General features: G+C 36.2%; 1 long non-coding RNA gene across 1 annotated transcript in view; it reads right to left on the reverse strand.

Annotated features, from left to right (window-relative positions):
* Positions 1-3262, reverse strand: part of LOC139789622 (uncharacterized) — a 51702-nt gene extending 48440 nt beyond the window's left edge. Inside the window, exon 1 of the long non-coding RNA XR_011723205.1 lies at positions 1543-3262. This is a non-coding gene — a long non-coding RNA (uncharacterized lncRNA). The remainder of the gene's footprint in view (positions 1-1542) is intronic.
* Between the last annotated feature and the right edge of the window lie 11806 nt (positions 3263-15068).

The following is a 15068-nucleotide window of genomic DNA, read 5'->3' on the forward strand; positions in this document are numbered from 1 at the left end:
CTTATAAATAGTCTTTCACAATTATGTGTTGCATCTTGAAAATGTTTTGTGCTCTTCAAATAAGTTAATCAGTCCTTGGATTTCCTTATGTCATAGCCAAGATAACCAAATGAAGGTCACCAGTGAAAAAGGCGTTATTTAATCAGCAGCAGCAGGACATTTAATGCTTAAAACACTAGTCTTAAATCACTGCAAACTCATGACCTCTTTAAATAGTAAGGTTTACAGCCACTTTTTAAAGATGCAGAAATGAAACAAGAGCTGTTAAATGACTTGCCAGAGACAACAGAGGTAGCAATATCCACTCCCAGAATAAAAATGGATTCTTGCCTTAGTCCTGAAAATATTAAGATGCTTGTATACAAAATCTTAATTGCCATTGATAGGCAATAGCCTGTACAAAAAATTACAAATATTGCCAAACAAATTTTTATCTTCAAATAAGGTAAATTATAAACAGCTTGCTCTATTTTTGTAATGGCTTTTAAAGAATTTTAGCAAATAAATTTGTTGTTTATTTGGAAAATAAAAATTCATTCTCATCCATGATTTATTTGTGGTAATTAAAGTTGATAATTTTTATTTCATTTGCTGTGATTTAGGATTAGCCACATAAGTAAAGTATTACCTATTTTGACCTCCATTGACTGACCAACAGATGATGATCACATGCTGAAGGCTGGATTTTTCTTGTTTTTTCATATATAGTAATTTACATTCAAAATTTCAAATTCTTGATACAGGATTTCATTTGTTCAAGTAATCCATAAACCATAAATTATAAAAAAAAAAATTCAAGTAAAAAACTACATAATCCTCTCAAAAAATGCATTTCAGAAAATATTAGTGCTGCACTATACTTCTTTGCTTTCATTTGTCCAAGGTAGTACCTGAAGACCTTGAGTTAAAGGTCTAGAACTATGATTTTCCATAGCTACTTTCTGTAGTAATTGGTTATGTTTATTGATTTTTTTAGTGACAAGCTTTTCAAATGGAACACATATTTTCATGATTGATTAACCCAGAATCTTTAACAACAGGATATTTAAATAGTGTATTGAATCTCCTAATTTTAACATTGTTTTCAGACAATTCAACCACGTTAATGTGAATTGTCCTTGGCATCAAGGAAGCAGATGTAGGATGCTCATTACACTATCACAGAGGCTTAATTTTAGTGTAAATGTCACTCTTGCCAGCTCTTTGTATAAAGAATGGATTCCAAGAGTCATATTTCCTCCTAATTGAAAGATTGCTTCACCGATTGCTAGAAAAAAGAAAAAAGAAAAAAACCAAAACAAGGTAATAGAAAGCACTCAGTAGAGACTACTTGTTTCCAAAAGCAATGTCTATTTTTTTATTGGTTTGTGATAGGCTGTATCTAGGAATTGATTCTGCAAGTTGTCAGGCTCCCTTAGCTCTAACTAGAGACACTAAAAATGGCAGCATCTCAGCACCACACAGAAGGTGCTCAACCCCTCATAAAATCAGAGGCCCTTCGAGCTTTTTAAAGCCCACGTCAAATGTTATTCTCATATTTACATTTTAATGCTTTTACTTCACACTTCCCATTGTTCATTTCAGCTTAATTTCACAGGGATCAGTTTATTCCTTCTGTTGCTTCTTGGGTGCCAATTCTATCCTGATGCCTGGTGCCAGGTTATGGTGCTCCAGGTGGAGCAGCTACCAGACTTGTTCATGATGATAAGCATTATTAGGTGATTGTTTGCTTTTACAGTGGCAGATTTCACAGGTGTACTTTGCCCTTTGGGACAGTCTGCAGAGATTTCTGACATAACAGCTTCTACAGAAAGTGGGTGCAAAGCTGCACTTGTGTGCTGGCCTCTCAGCCTCCCACTAACAGACTGCTCTAAGACTTTAGCAGTCTCACAAATTGGTCAGGCAGCACAGAGATGAGCAGCTGATGATTCCTTTCCCTGATGTCTTTTTCACCCCATCTGAAACTATGCTACAAAGCATATTTGAAAGACATCCAGAATTCCTGTATCCTCCCTCTTTCTGACTCTGCTTTGATTGTGCTGTTTCCAGAAGGGCCAAGGTCCAGCATGGAAGCTGGTTCCTATTTTCAGGGTGATTGTCTCAGGAATATGGCTCTGGTCAGTAAAATCAATATGAAGCATGAGGTTTTTGTCCAAATATGTTATGTCTAAGCATGTATTCTTAGGAAACCTGAGACCGAACAGCTTGCTTTTGCTTGGCAATAACAAACCAGTGTATTTACATCTACCAACTTGTCCCAGCACTTTCTAGAAACGAGCTCCTATTTCTGAAACACATTAGGAACAGTGTGTTGGTGACCCAGTCCTCTTCTTTCCTTTTTAAGTTTCACATTTTGTAAATGACAATCACTGCTTGATGCAGATGTTGCACTGTATGCCACTCAGGGATGTTTCATTACTAAAATATATAATTAATATAACAGTGATAATATGGAAGAGAATGTTAGAGGCTCTGAAGGGCATGGGTTGAGCTGCCCAAATGAACGTGACCCAGACAAGGCTTTCAAGCCAGTGATTAGAAATAATATTGGTATGAACTGAATTCACTGTCAGCATTTCCTCAGCTTGATGCAGGACTCACTTCACCTGTTGTTTTACAGTCAGTGGAGTGCTAATGACCCAAATCCTTTTGGAAATAAAATGCAAGTGAGCTTTGTACAAGTTACTGAATTTAGACAACTGACAGATGAAAGTGCAGTTTAAAGGTGTTGAGTTTAGGTACCACTGTTGTGAGCTCACATTCAGAACTGCTGCAGGCATGTAAAAAAGAAAAGTTAGGACATGGAATCAATGATAGTATGTCAGCAATGACAGCAACACTTATGCTGAGCTACCACATGGAGAAATTACTGTAAAGAGCAAATAGCATAAAGTGACTGACAGCTATCCTTTCCTCTTAGGGATGAATAAAATCATAGCTACCCTCAAGCCTCTCTAAAAATGCATCCCCGTGGTATGACGAGTCTTTTTCTCACCTCAAGAAAACACAACCGTTTTACACTGCTCTAGTAAAAAATATTCCTATTTCCAAGAATTCTGAAGTGTGTTTCTGCTTACCCTAGATTTACATCACGTTTTCTATAGACTTATCATTACAAGAACACACACAGAAAGGCAGATTGCAGTCAAATGATGCTACCAGTCATTGAATTAATTTCAGGCCTCCAACTAAGAGGTTTTCCTCAGCTCTAGGTATAATCATTGCTACTGTTCACATAGTGAGTTTTAGCTGTCTCCATCTTCTAAATAAGCAAGTAAGGATGTATGACAATGAGCCTAATACCCCAGTGATTTACCATACCAGCAGTGGCTTGCAGCAGAGCACTTAACTATAAAAGCTACTTGTGTATGTAGTTTGTAGACAAAATCATTTCAAAAAGAAGAGACCTAAAATTTCTACAGTGGTATCTGGCAAACCAACCTCTTCTAAAAATGCAGCCTGAATGTCCAGGGACATGATGGATGTGTCAGTGTCCTCCAAATAATCCTTGCAGTTCATCTGTGCTGAGACAGTATCACAATGAACAAAATGCTCTGGGAAAGACATTTCCTGAGAGTTACTGCAGGCAGCGGGGATAATACTGCCCACAGTGAGTTCAGTAACAGTATGTACTACATTTACATAATTTCATCATCCTCTCAATTCAAGCACAGCACGTAGAGAGAGTGAAAGAAAACATCATTGGATATAGCAGCAATAAATAAATTACAAGTGTTTCTTTGTAACTGTACTTGCAGAAATTGTTTGCTTTGCACGTGGTCTTCTGTACAATAACATAAAGAAAAAGCTTCATCTAATGTAGATATCACATTGGTTTTGCATACTTGTTGGATTTGTTGGATGGAGCTGCTAATTTGTGATTGAAGATACTACTGTTGATAAAAATGTATGTGCTCCAAGAAAAGCCTGAGGCCTTTGTCTATGGCTATACATTGGCAGCAGTGGAGTATGTTCACTATAAAGCTCTGTCTGGACAGAATTTTTAAAAAGTGTTCTAGTTTTCAATCTTATGATCACATTGGTCCCTTATTTGGGCAACCAGAACACAACTGCATTGAAAAACAATCAGGGCCAGATGGTCAGCCACAAAGAACCAGAAAGGACAGACTTTACCTTGAAGACTGTTCCATATAAAACCAGCTTATTTAAAAAAAATAAAAATAAAAATAAAATAAAAATAAAAAAAAGCACTTATACTTGTCTTGATTAGACATACAGCTTAATAAGTCAAAGTAACTACATTAGGCTGTTGACTTTGGGGATTCAGATTCAGGTGCACTACATTTGTGTTTTTTTATTGTGTCACTTCAATGTCAGAATCAGGCAAAAAAGGTGTTTTGTTTAGTATGAAATGCTAATAATCATTTAACCTTATGGAGTGTGGACCACACATTCTCGTGCAGTAGATGGGGATTTATTGTGCACTTAGTCTTAAAAAGCCACTGAGTAGCATAGTGAGTGAACTAGCCGTGATAGTCTTTGCCTCTTGCATGACTGCAATGTGACCTCTGGTAGGCTGCAAGGAGCAGCTCTGTGATTGTACTTGTGACCATAAATAAAGCACAACCAAACTCTAAGCTGTTATGAACACCCAGCTAAATCAAACACATGGGGCATTTTGAGATTTATGCTAATTGCTGTGAGATAATTCCCATGTTAAATTAATTACTCTGGTTGTACTGAATGGAGATGGTAAAAATAAAATAGGAATCAGAACAGCAACAAAATCCCTTATTTTACAGCCACACTCTCTGCCTCATCTGATTAAAACTAAAGAAAGTTACTTAAAACTAAACAAACAAAACGAGAAGAAAGAAACCTGAGTATGTATTGTAGAAATGTAGAAGACAAATAAAATATTTTTTCAAATGTAATTTGAAATAACTTTTAATATATGCTTGTGGAAGGTCTGATACTATGTATGCTGTCTCTGTAATTTTTGCTGTAAATAACTTGGGACAGCAAATACACTGATTTTTTCTATGTCTCTGTTTAAGCATAAGACTTTGTAACGATTTTTTTTAAAGAGGAAAAACATCAAAGAGCAAATTATGTACCTGCTTCCTGTAAATGTAATGTACTCTTCAGTTTTTATGGAAACTGATTGTAATAGATAAAGCCTTTTGACCAGCTGTTGATGTTTAGTGTATACTCTTGTTTGTAATGGGGAAAAAAACAGATGGGACTGTCAATGAAACATGATCCCAGTGAGTCTGTACCGTATTTTCTTAATACCTGCAGACTGCATTTGACCAATATAAGAAAAAGAAAGGTTGGTCAAGCAAATAAAGTTTCATTACAGCATATGGCTTTTATTAATTTTTCTGGCATGAACTATATTGATAGAAACATTTCTTTCTTTCCAATGAGCAAAATATTTTTGTATGCCTTTAATTTCTTACTCAAATTTGAGGTCAGCTTATTCATTAGCTGTTATCTGAAGCCATAACTGACCTTCACCAAATACATTTTAACAATCATAATAAATAAAAAATAAAATCTAAAAGAATTAATTATGTCAAATTTTATTAACAGGTATAAGAACACAGGCAGGAGCATAAATCACACTCAAAGTATTTGGATGCTTTTCCTGCATCCCAATATGACTTTAATGTCTACGGTTTTGTGATTACCAATTCATTTAAAAAAATCAATAATTAAAATAGTTATTTAGATTTAAATGAAACTTTCTAATATTTTTGAAATATCCCTGAAAATGGTTCCTTGCTTTTAGGATTATGAGAAAAACTGATTTTTCATATACTTCCCGTTTTCAAATATCTAACATTTTAATCCTATTTGTAGTTCGTTTTGTTAGAGTTGTATGAGATGTTAAGACCCAGATCTCCAAGCCCTGAGCTTTTTCGTGCTTGGCTGTAGCTATATTGTTGTAAATCAATTTGATTTGAATTTTGGGGGTATTGTTTGCTACTTGATAAGCGTACTTAGTATTGTTGGTAACACACGAGAGTTACACTGCCTGTCATGAAGTGCGATAAACTATCAGAAAAATACAAGTAACACTCAAAATCATTCACATTCAAAAGCTGGAAAAAATTCCTTTCTAAAACCAAATGCCTCATATAGGCATCAGTGATTTTTTAATTATTATTTTTTTAAGCTTCATTGTATTATAATATTATGATATGTCTTAGCTGGCTTGTAGATGCAAAATCAAAACTGCAAATGGACCATGACATCCTGAGTAAAAATCTGGCTCCATTGAAACCAATGGCAAAACCCCTCACTGATTTCCATGAAGTGAGGAGTTCAGCATTTTTACATCTGCAATTTTCTTCTGATCTTTCTTCCTTGTTTAATATAACTGACCTAATTTATGTGTATGTGGTTAAAAATACAGCCTGATTCATTTAGAAAGTGACCATTGAAGGTTTTCTTTTTTATCATTAATTTTGTAGGACCAGCATCCCTGTCAAATAAAAAGGTTCTATATTACTTTAGAATGTAATAGATTTTTGTCTTATTTTATGTCCTGTAAATTATTAGTTCAATACTGTTAGCATTCTATAATAATGCACACATGATTTTTGAATGTTTTCTGTAAATGACAATCAATGTTGATGAAGTTCCTTTCTTTAATGCAAAATAAAAAAAAATAAAAAAAAACTGTATAAGAAAATAAACTCTGTTGTGTGACTTTTTTTATGCATCCCTTTGAATTACCTGGATCTATCAAGAGGAGGTGCAGTTTGCACATTTCTGTAAGAGAAGGGTTAAAGTATAACCTAAACATCAGGAGTCTGAACTTATTTTCAGGTTTTCTCTTAATCTACTGAACGAAGTATAGCATGTTGTTTCATCAATGCAACAAAAGACACTTTGTTTTGCAATTTAAATTAAACCTGCAACTTTTGAATATACAAATTATTAGATTTATTGTTTTATTCATGTATCTGGGGAAAAGTCTCAGCTAGTAGAAAAACAAAACACCAGAAACACTCACATGAAGGCAAACTGCACAGCAATGTAACAGAAGCTTATCATATTTAAAAGAAGATAGTGTGTTAAATTAAAAATACACCTAATATTTTTAAAGTCTTTTTATGTCTGGTAATAATACTGAAGGATGGAACAGAAAACACTGGCTGTTAAAGCTGAATATAGCAGCTTTCAAATATGCTATTTTTTCATTTTTAGGACCATAAATTTAAAGATAATATCTAATAGCTCAGTTTGCAAACTGTTAAGCACATGTTTATAATGTTACCAACTTCAGCAGCTTTTATGCATACACTTAAAGCCCACTACGTTTAAATATTTCTTGCATCACAATGCAAGCAAGAAAGTTTGAGCTCTGAGATGCAGTAAGTGCAGTTTAGGATGTTTAGATCTTTGAGTCTAGATATTTAAGACTCATTTGGAGATTTCCTGCAATAGGGAGTTCATAAATAAATATTTATATTTCAGGTATCATGGTGCTAAACACTTTACCAGCCATATGAAATAAATGATCTGTTGCCTTTAAATGTTGCAAAACAGGGAACCCTCTAAACATGCTGTTGTTATTTAATTACATAGTGTCATAGTGTCAGAGGTACTCATTTTATACGGATTTGTGGTTTTTAGAGCTCGAAAATTAGAATCAGTGACTTAAAATAGTATCAACAGATTTTGTGTGATTTTTTTTTCTTATTTTGTTGTCTTTGATATATTAAGACTTCTTTATCTTTTTAATCTGTCTTGGAGAACAGTTTTACTAAAACATCTACTTTTCATGAAAAACAAATAAAGCTTCCTAGATTCTGACTGGCAAATAGCACAGTGAGCAGCACTTTGTGCAAAGACAAATAAAACGCTGTTTTGAAACACAGTTATATGAAAATCTTACAGGGCAGCACTTACTACTCTGTTGTGCTCAGTTGAATGTCAGTGCAAATGTCAGTGTAGCAAGGTCCAAAACTGATTTACTCCTATGAGTAGGAACTATTGTATGCATTTTGCATGTTACAGTTTCTCAGTAATAGGTGGACTGATATAAGCTTTCAAGAAAGACAACAGTGAAATGCCTTAGACAAAACAACATGAAAGAACAATAGCTGTCAGTCACATATGGATTATACCCTTACAGGTGGCTTTCTTAATTAAAATCCATGCAAATGCAGCCTTCTGGACCATGATATGTCATGGATGTATTGGACCATAACTTACCGTGCATTTTGCACAACATCATCATAACAGCAATTGTCTCATGAAATGTGATTAGCATCCTAAAAGCAGTCCAGAATTTGCATTGGATAACTCAAAATCTGGCTAAGCAATTTTTCTGCCTCTCTCCTGTCTTGTTCCTCTACTATTCACCTCTATTCTCAGCCCTTTTCCCAAAGTAAGTCTTAAAAAATCCATTGAAAACAGAAATACAGGTTGCTTTGCAAGGACAAAGACTGAGTTGTTCTGCTGCAAGTGGGAAATGCCTCTTTCTTATGGAAGGCATTTGTAATTTTGGTGTAACATGCTATACTTCCATTCCTGGAAAATGTTAGCCTACCTTCCTATTTATGCACAAGTTTTGATGTAGTTTTAATGGTCTGTGTACATAAAAGAAGTGAGACTTACAGAAGATTTAAGAGCTTCTGTTAGTCCTGATGAAGGGACTCTGATCCCAGAACGGTTTTATTCTAGTCATATAGAACAGTCTAATAATAATATCTTCCCCCTACAGACATGCATTTAAAAAATGTGAGTGTTCTTATTATTCTTAAAAATCAGAACAAATCTTTCATCTGGGTGTTCTACCTGCGAGCTCTCAATTCAGTTGGCCAGAAGGGTGTGATGATCCTGTCTGCCTTGCTTTTGGGTACCTTGTTTGACTTCTGCATACTGCTCCCCAGGGTCTGAGATCTCTCATAGTGATTTACCTCCAAAGAGAGCTACCTGGCAGAGAGCACTCTTTCCTATATCCAAAATATAGATGTTTTGGATAATCTATGGCACCTCAAATGTAACTATGTGCTGGTGTTCAGATGTCCATAGAGAGTTTAAGCATAAAATGTTCATACTTTATATGAAAGTCTGGAATTTTGTATACATGAAAAAAAACAGGTTAGACACCATCACTGATTTAGAAACTACCGTGATTTCCTTTCAAAATCTCCAGAGCAGCAACTGCAGTACTGAGCTTAAGAGACGACTTCCATAAGCAGCAGATTCAGCCCAGTCATAAAAAAGCTGATAGGTAAAGGCTTCCATTTCAACTAATAAACTAATAGCAATTTTGACTGAATGCTGAGCTGGTTTATAATTTCTCCAGATTAATATAAACCCTTATTGGAGAGCTTTGAAAATCGCATCCTCTATCTCCCTGTTTTTCATTGCATTTTGGCATTCAGCTAAAGATGGCATCACTAAACTTTCTGTAGTGGCACAGTAGTGCAAAGCTCCTCCAAATGACTCAGTGACTGTAATAGGCAATGTTTAGCCTACCATTTGCTTCCATGTGGGAGCTGATGACCAAGCACTGCAGTTTTTGCAAATGTATATTTCCAATAGCTTGTTACCAATAAAATTAGTTACTTCTCTAATTTACTGGGCTTTTGATGGTCCCCCCAATTTTTTCCTGAAGCAGTGTACTCAGAAGAGCTGTAATATTCAATAGGAGGTAGGAGGATGGCAGGGAGGTGGTGATATTAGGAGGCCAATCATCCTACTTTCACCTTCTTTAAAAGGTCACACTGATCTAGTTGACACGTCCATCTTCTTGCTAAAAAAGGAACTTTAATTTTCATTTTCCAGGTTACAAAACAGTTTTGTGCACAGTGCTTCTTACTAGATGTTGCTGCAGACACTTCTGTAGATGTGGAGGGCAATAGAGGATTTCTCCCTCAGCTTGTGTATTTGTCTGCTACCAATGCTGAACTACCACGGTTTGCACTTGAGGGTAATCTAAAAAGCAAGTGCATTTCTGGGGATTCCCCTATTTCTGTCTCTTCTTAAGATCCTTTACCACCATATTAAATTCTGTTCTCTTACCTTAGAACATAAGGAGAGGTGGAAGGCCATGCTTTTGAGGAGTCCCTGGAGAGTCAGTGGCATTAGCTTGCAGTAAGCTTTTTAAGCTCATAACCTATACAAAGAAATCAATACCTTCTTCATGATCTTAAAGCTAGACAAGCACTTAAATAACTGTCTAAAAATATCTATCCATGCAGCTTCAGGAAGTACAGAACCAGCTAAAAGCTTTGTAGAAAAATGCTGCTGTAAGAAATGTATATTTTCTGTCCACAAATGAACTCGCAATACCATTATATAGGTAACTGCAAGGCCTACAAGAAAACTAGCAGAACACTAAGTTTAAATACTATGTGCTGGGGATGCTGCATTTGATCCCTGACTCATCCTTTTATTCTAGGCAAGCAGATGATTTAGCATCTGTATCAATTTATCTGTTTCTTGGCACTTGTAAGGCATAAGCACTGTCTTCATTTTTATTGTAAGTTTTCTAGATATTATCAAATAAACCCATACTCTTTTGACAACGACTATCTCATTCTTTTGCTGCCATCTGGGTTACTAATGAAATCCACTCTGCCTCTCTCAAGGTGAGTTATCGTTGCAGTGTCTCAGAGTGACTTGTTCTGTGCAAGTTAGTCTGAACTGTAACATTTTCATCCTTAAGGGGAAATCCTGCAGTCCTGCCATGTCATTGAAACTGCATGCTGAGAAGCTGCATCTGTTTGCAAATCAGGATTTAAATTTATCGCACCTAATCTTCAGTGCTGCATGCTAGAGGATATCCAGCTCTGCTAAAACATGTAGCATTTACATCTTCTCCAAAAAACTCTAGCAAAGCACAGGTATCATGTCTTTTAAATATCATTGAACCAAAATAATTGACTTCAAAATCTTTGTGTGAATTGAGAAATCCAAATTTGTTATTTTTTTTTTAGTTTGAAAATATTCAAAATATACTTTCAAAGCGTTGAACTTGTACCCCGCAGGCTACAAGTGATCCACTAGAATAATCTTATCCACCAAAACTGTTTGAAGGCATTTGTGATTTATGCTAATAAATACCTATGCCATAAAAAAGAAAAATAAATAGATCCAGTGTTATTTAGAGAAAAACAAATTTCTTCGATCAGCACAGCTTTCCTGTGAGGCATATTGCAATGAACAGAATACAGAATTATATACAACTGTATATGATGTGTTTTTTCATTGAATTTAAAGAAAAATAGAATGTCAGTAGGAACCAGAACACGCACCACAAAAGACTGACAACAGAAGTTCCATTTAAACTGCCTCCATCATTTAATGGCTATATAAAACTCATTATTATGAAGTGAGACCAAAAACTTATCCACTTACGTGTCTGCATCTAAAGCACAAGAAATTAACCTGATTCCTCTTTTTTAAATTTACAGGCTCGGTCCACTGGAGCTAGTGAGTTGTCTCTGTTTGTTGAACTTGGGGCATTAAAAGCTCTTGCCAGTACTTTTTTAGGCTGTTTCCCAAGAGCTTCTCTTTCCAATCCTGCGTTGAACTTAGACATCTTTTTGAGCTGCTGTAACTTTCTTTCCAATAAAGAGCAGTGTTGCAACATAGAGAGCAACATAGAGAATAGAGAACACATTACCTTCTGTTGGAAAGATGGAATTCTAGTAAAAATATTGATTTCCTCCTGTCTCCAGCAAAAAGGTTCTTCATGTCAGACCAATCTGTTTTGTTCCAGTAGAAATTGTCTTTTTGCAGTATTAAGTAGACAAAGTACCCATGCAGTGGTATGTTTCAAAGACCATGGCAGTGTTATTTTTAAATAGAGTTTTTTAAATGTTTATCATTTATTTACTGGTCAAAGGGATTCCCTTAGAAAACATTCATAAATAAACAGCAGAAAAATAGGAGCACATGAAACAAGAAAGTTTTGATACATTTGACAGTTAAGAGTACTTCTTATGTAGGAGTATTAAGCCATTGCTACTTTGAAATCAGCAGCACTCCTTGACAGTGATGGAACTGAGGGCAGAAGTTCATCATATGAGTACAGAATTTGAATGAATAAATGAATACAGAAAAGACATATTTTTAAATTTAAAATAAAATAATGGTAGGCTGGAAATGTTTATAGGCACTAACAAACACTACATTTTCTGCATAAATTCCTGTTTAAACAAAAAACCAAAAACCAAAAAACAAACAAACAAAAAACCAAACACCAAACCTCACATTAAAGTCCAGGACACTGGATGCACAAAATGACAGAGTGAACAAAAGGACACCTCTGTCTTATGAAGGTTGTTTGCTGAATTTTGTTTCTCATCTGCCTTTGGTCACACAGCTGGCAGGTTGGTATGGTTCCAAGGAAACATTCGGAGCAGGTGGGAAAATTCTTACCTCATTATCTTTCATCACCATATACGTTGGTCCTTTTTCACTGATTTTATTTATTGAGATCTCTAGCTTTAGCAGGAATTTCTAGGCTTTAGTCCAAATACAAGCCTTTCAGTGTATTGGTCTATGTTGTTGCCCCTCCAGTAATGCTTTTTAGTCTTAGAAGGCAACTAAAAACAGGAGGCTTTGAAAGAGTCTACTCCTTATGAAATTTAGAATACATTGTTAAGTAATTTTCATAGTCTTCTGTTTCTAAATGAAGCCCTCATAGCCCCAAAAGGTAGAGTTGTATCACACCACTTACCTGAAATTAAAAAAAGTATTAGAAGAAAGATCTCTGAATTACATCTGGCTGAATAGTTCCATGCACATGTTGCAGCCCCAGCAGCTAAGAAGTACAGGTGGAAACAACTGGGTAAGTTCCAAAATTAATCCTTTACTCTCTGAACACAGCAATTTGACCACGCCATGTAACTCAGGCAGCTCCAAGCTCTGCTCATCAATGCCACTGGGAGACTTAGCAACATTCCTGAATGTCACAAAACACTTTCTTCGCTGTATTTTTCATGTCCCTTTTTGGGCATTCTCAATTCTAACCAGCTGAATATGGGGGAAATGAATCAGAGCTTCTGTTACTGCAAAACATTTTGTGTGACTGAAATAATTATCTACATGCAGAGTTATCATTTGGAGAGCTCCACTGCTGAAATATGTTGATGAGAAACATGGGATACAAAAAAAATACCAAATTTCTGCAACAAATGCTTGACATAAGGAGGCAGTAACCTTAAGGGAACAAGGAAGAAGTGAAGGAGTGTGAAGGTGTAAACAGCAAATGGGGAGAAAATGAGGTTGATTAAGAAAATGGAGCACTCTAATTCAGGTTCTACAGTATCCCTCCCCGCAACCTTGTTTGTCCCCACAGCAAAATCTGGTTTAAGTCTCTGTGATTCTTCACCTTAGTTTTAACATGGACGTCCCTGAAATTAGTTTTGCCCACTTAACTCCAACAGGGGTAGATAACTGTCAAGTCCACTGTGATATCCTCATCATATTCCTATCCCATCTCCATCTACCCTGAGGCTCCTCCTGTGAGTGACTTGGACTAATCCGAGTAGCTGAAAAATGGGAGTACGTGCAGGTGCATAGTTGCAGCGTCGAGGTCTCACCTGTATTATAAAAATGGCCTGAAACAAGCACTGCTGCTTGGCAAGATGCAGTAGGTGGTTTTGAGACACATTTTAGTTTCTCCCTCCTTCTCAACAAAAGCCACCCACTGCCCATTTGCACACTACAAATCTGTGCCACAAGTCACCACAGTGTCAAGCAGAACTTCTAACCAGAGCAAATCACTATTTTAGCAGAGCTGTTCAACTTCTGGACTTGCACCCAGCACATAGATGGAACAGGGTGACACAATAGTCAAAGACTTGTTGGAAAACATCAGTCAGAGCAGTTAATTTTAAATATGAAAATAAAGGTTGCTCATACGGCATATAAGGTCCCTGTAGAGGTCCCAGCAAGCCAGTAGTCCCTGCTCAAAAAGCTGGGAAATGTTGGACAAAAGTCTCTGGTTCCTGTTGGTCAGAATAGAAGAGTGCCTGGTCTCTTCTGACCAGAATGTCTGTGGAGGAAGTTGGTTTTATCAAAATCCTTCAGTCTGAAAAGAGTTATCACAAAGACTCTCAAAATGTTGTTCCATTTTCTTCATCCCATCTCCCAGCTTATTTCCGAGGCAGAGAGTAAGAAGCAAATAACAATATGACAGGGTATTGGCAAATAACTAGGAAAGAAAGTAGGCAATATAGCAACTGGCCATCTGAGGACTCTTCAGTATGTCCTCCATGATCTGGAATGGAAAGTTTCATTGAGAAGCTCTCATTTCTTTCTCTTCCACTGCTACCAAAAAAAACTTTCTTCTCACAGAACCTGTATCAGAGAGGAACAATTGCTTTCATAGTTGATGCAGCCCATAATCAAACCAAGCCATCATTGCCTTGCCTGGAGACAGGAGGGTACAAGGTTTTTAAGCTAATGTAAGTTAGTTTTTAGTAGACATCAAAGAATTTCTCAGGAAGTAAAAATAAAATTAAAAAAATAAAAAAGCTAAGCCCAGCCTTGTTTAGCGATCAGCTTGCAATTAAAAAATAAATAAATACATCTGGGTATTTTCTATCTTCAAAAGCCTTGAAAGAAAATAAGCTGCATTCAAAGTGGTATTAATAATGCTCAGTCTATTTCCCCTCTCACTGTCATTCAGTGCAATTTTCAGCTAACAAGAATGGGTGCCCTATTTGAGCTGACAAACCCTATTCCCCCTGGTAGGAGAGGCACTTAGCATGGCATTACCATCATTACATCTCAAGGTTAAAGGCAATGAAACTCCAGGAGAGGCAAAGTCAAATCAGTTCAATTGTCTGATTGTTCATACTCATGAAGTAGTGAGGCTGGCAGGGGTCCAGAATAAAACTTAGGGCTTTCCAGAGTAGCTCCTTTAAGGTAATTCATTGCCCTCCACAGAAGCTTAAATCAGAAGGGCTAGAATGGTCACAGTAAATGTGACTCTTGACATTTCTTAAAAGTAATATTAGCAGATAACCGGCTGTTAGGCCAGATGTCAAAGGTGCATTAAGAGCACTTGGTTTTGATCTAATTCATTCCTAGGAAGTAGAATGGATTTGGCTTTGAGCAACACAATA

Source organism: Heliangelus exortis, chromosome Z, assembly GCF_036169615.1.
Source record: "Heliangelus exortis chromosome Z, bHelExo1.hap1, whole genome shotgun sequence".
In the NCBI taxonomy this organism is placed as follows: domain Eukaryota; kingdom Metazoa; phylum Chordata; class Aves; order Apodiformes; family Trochilidae; genus Heliangelus; species Heliangelus exortis.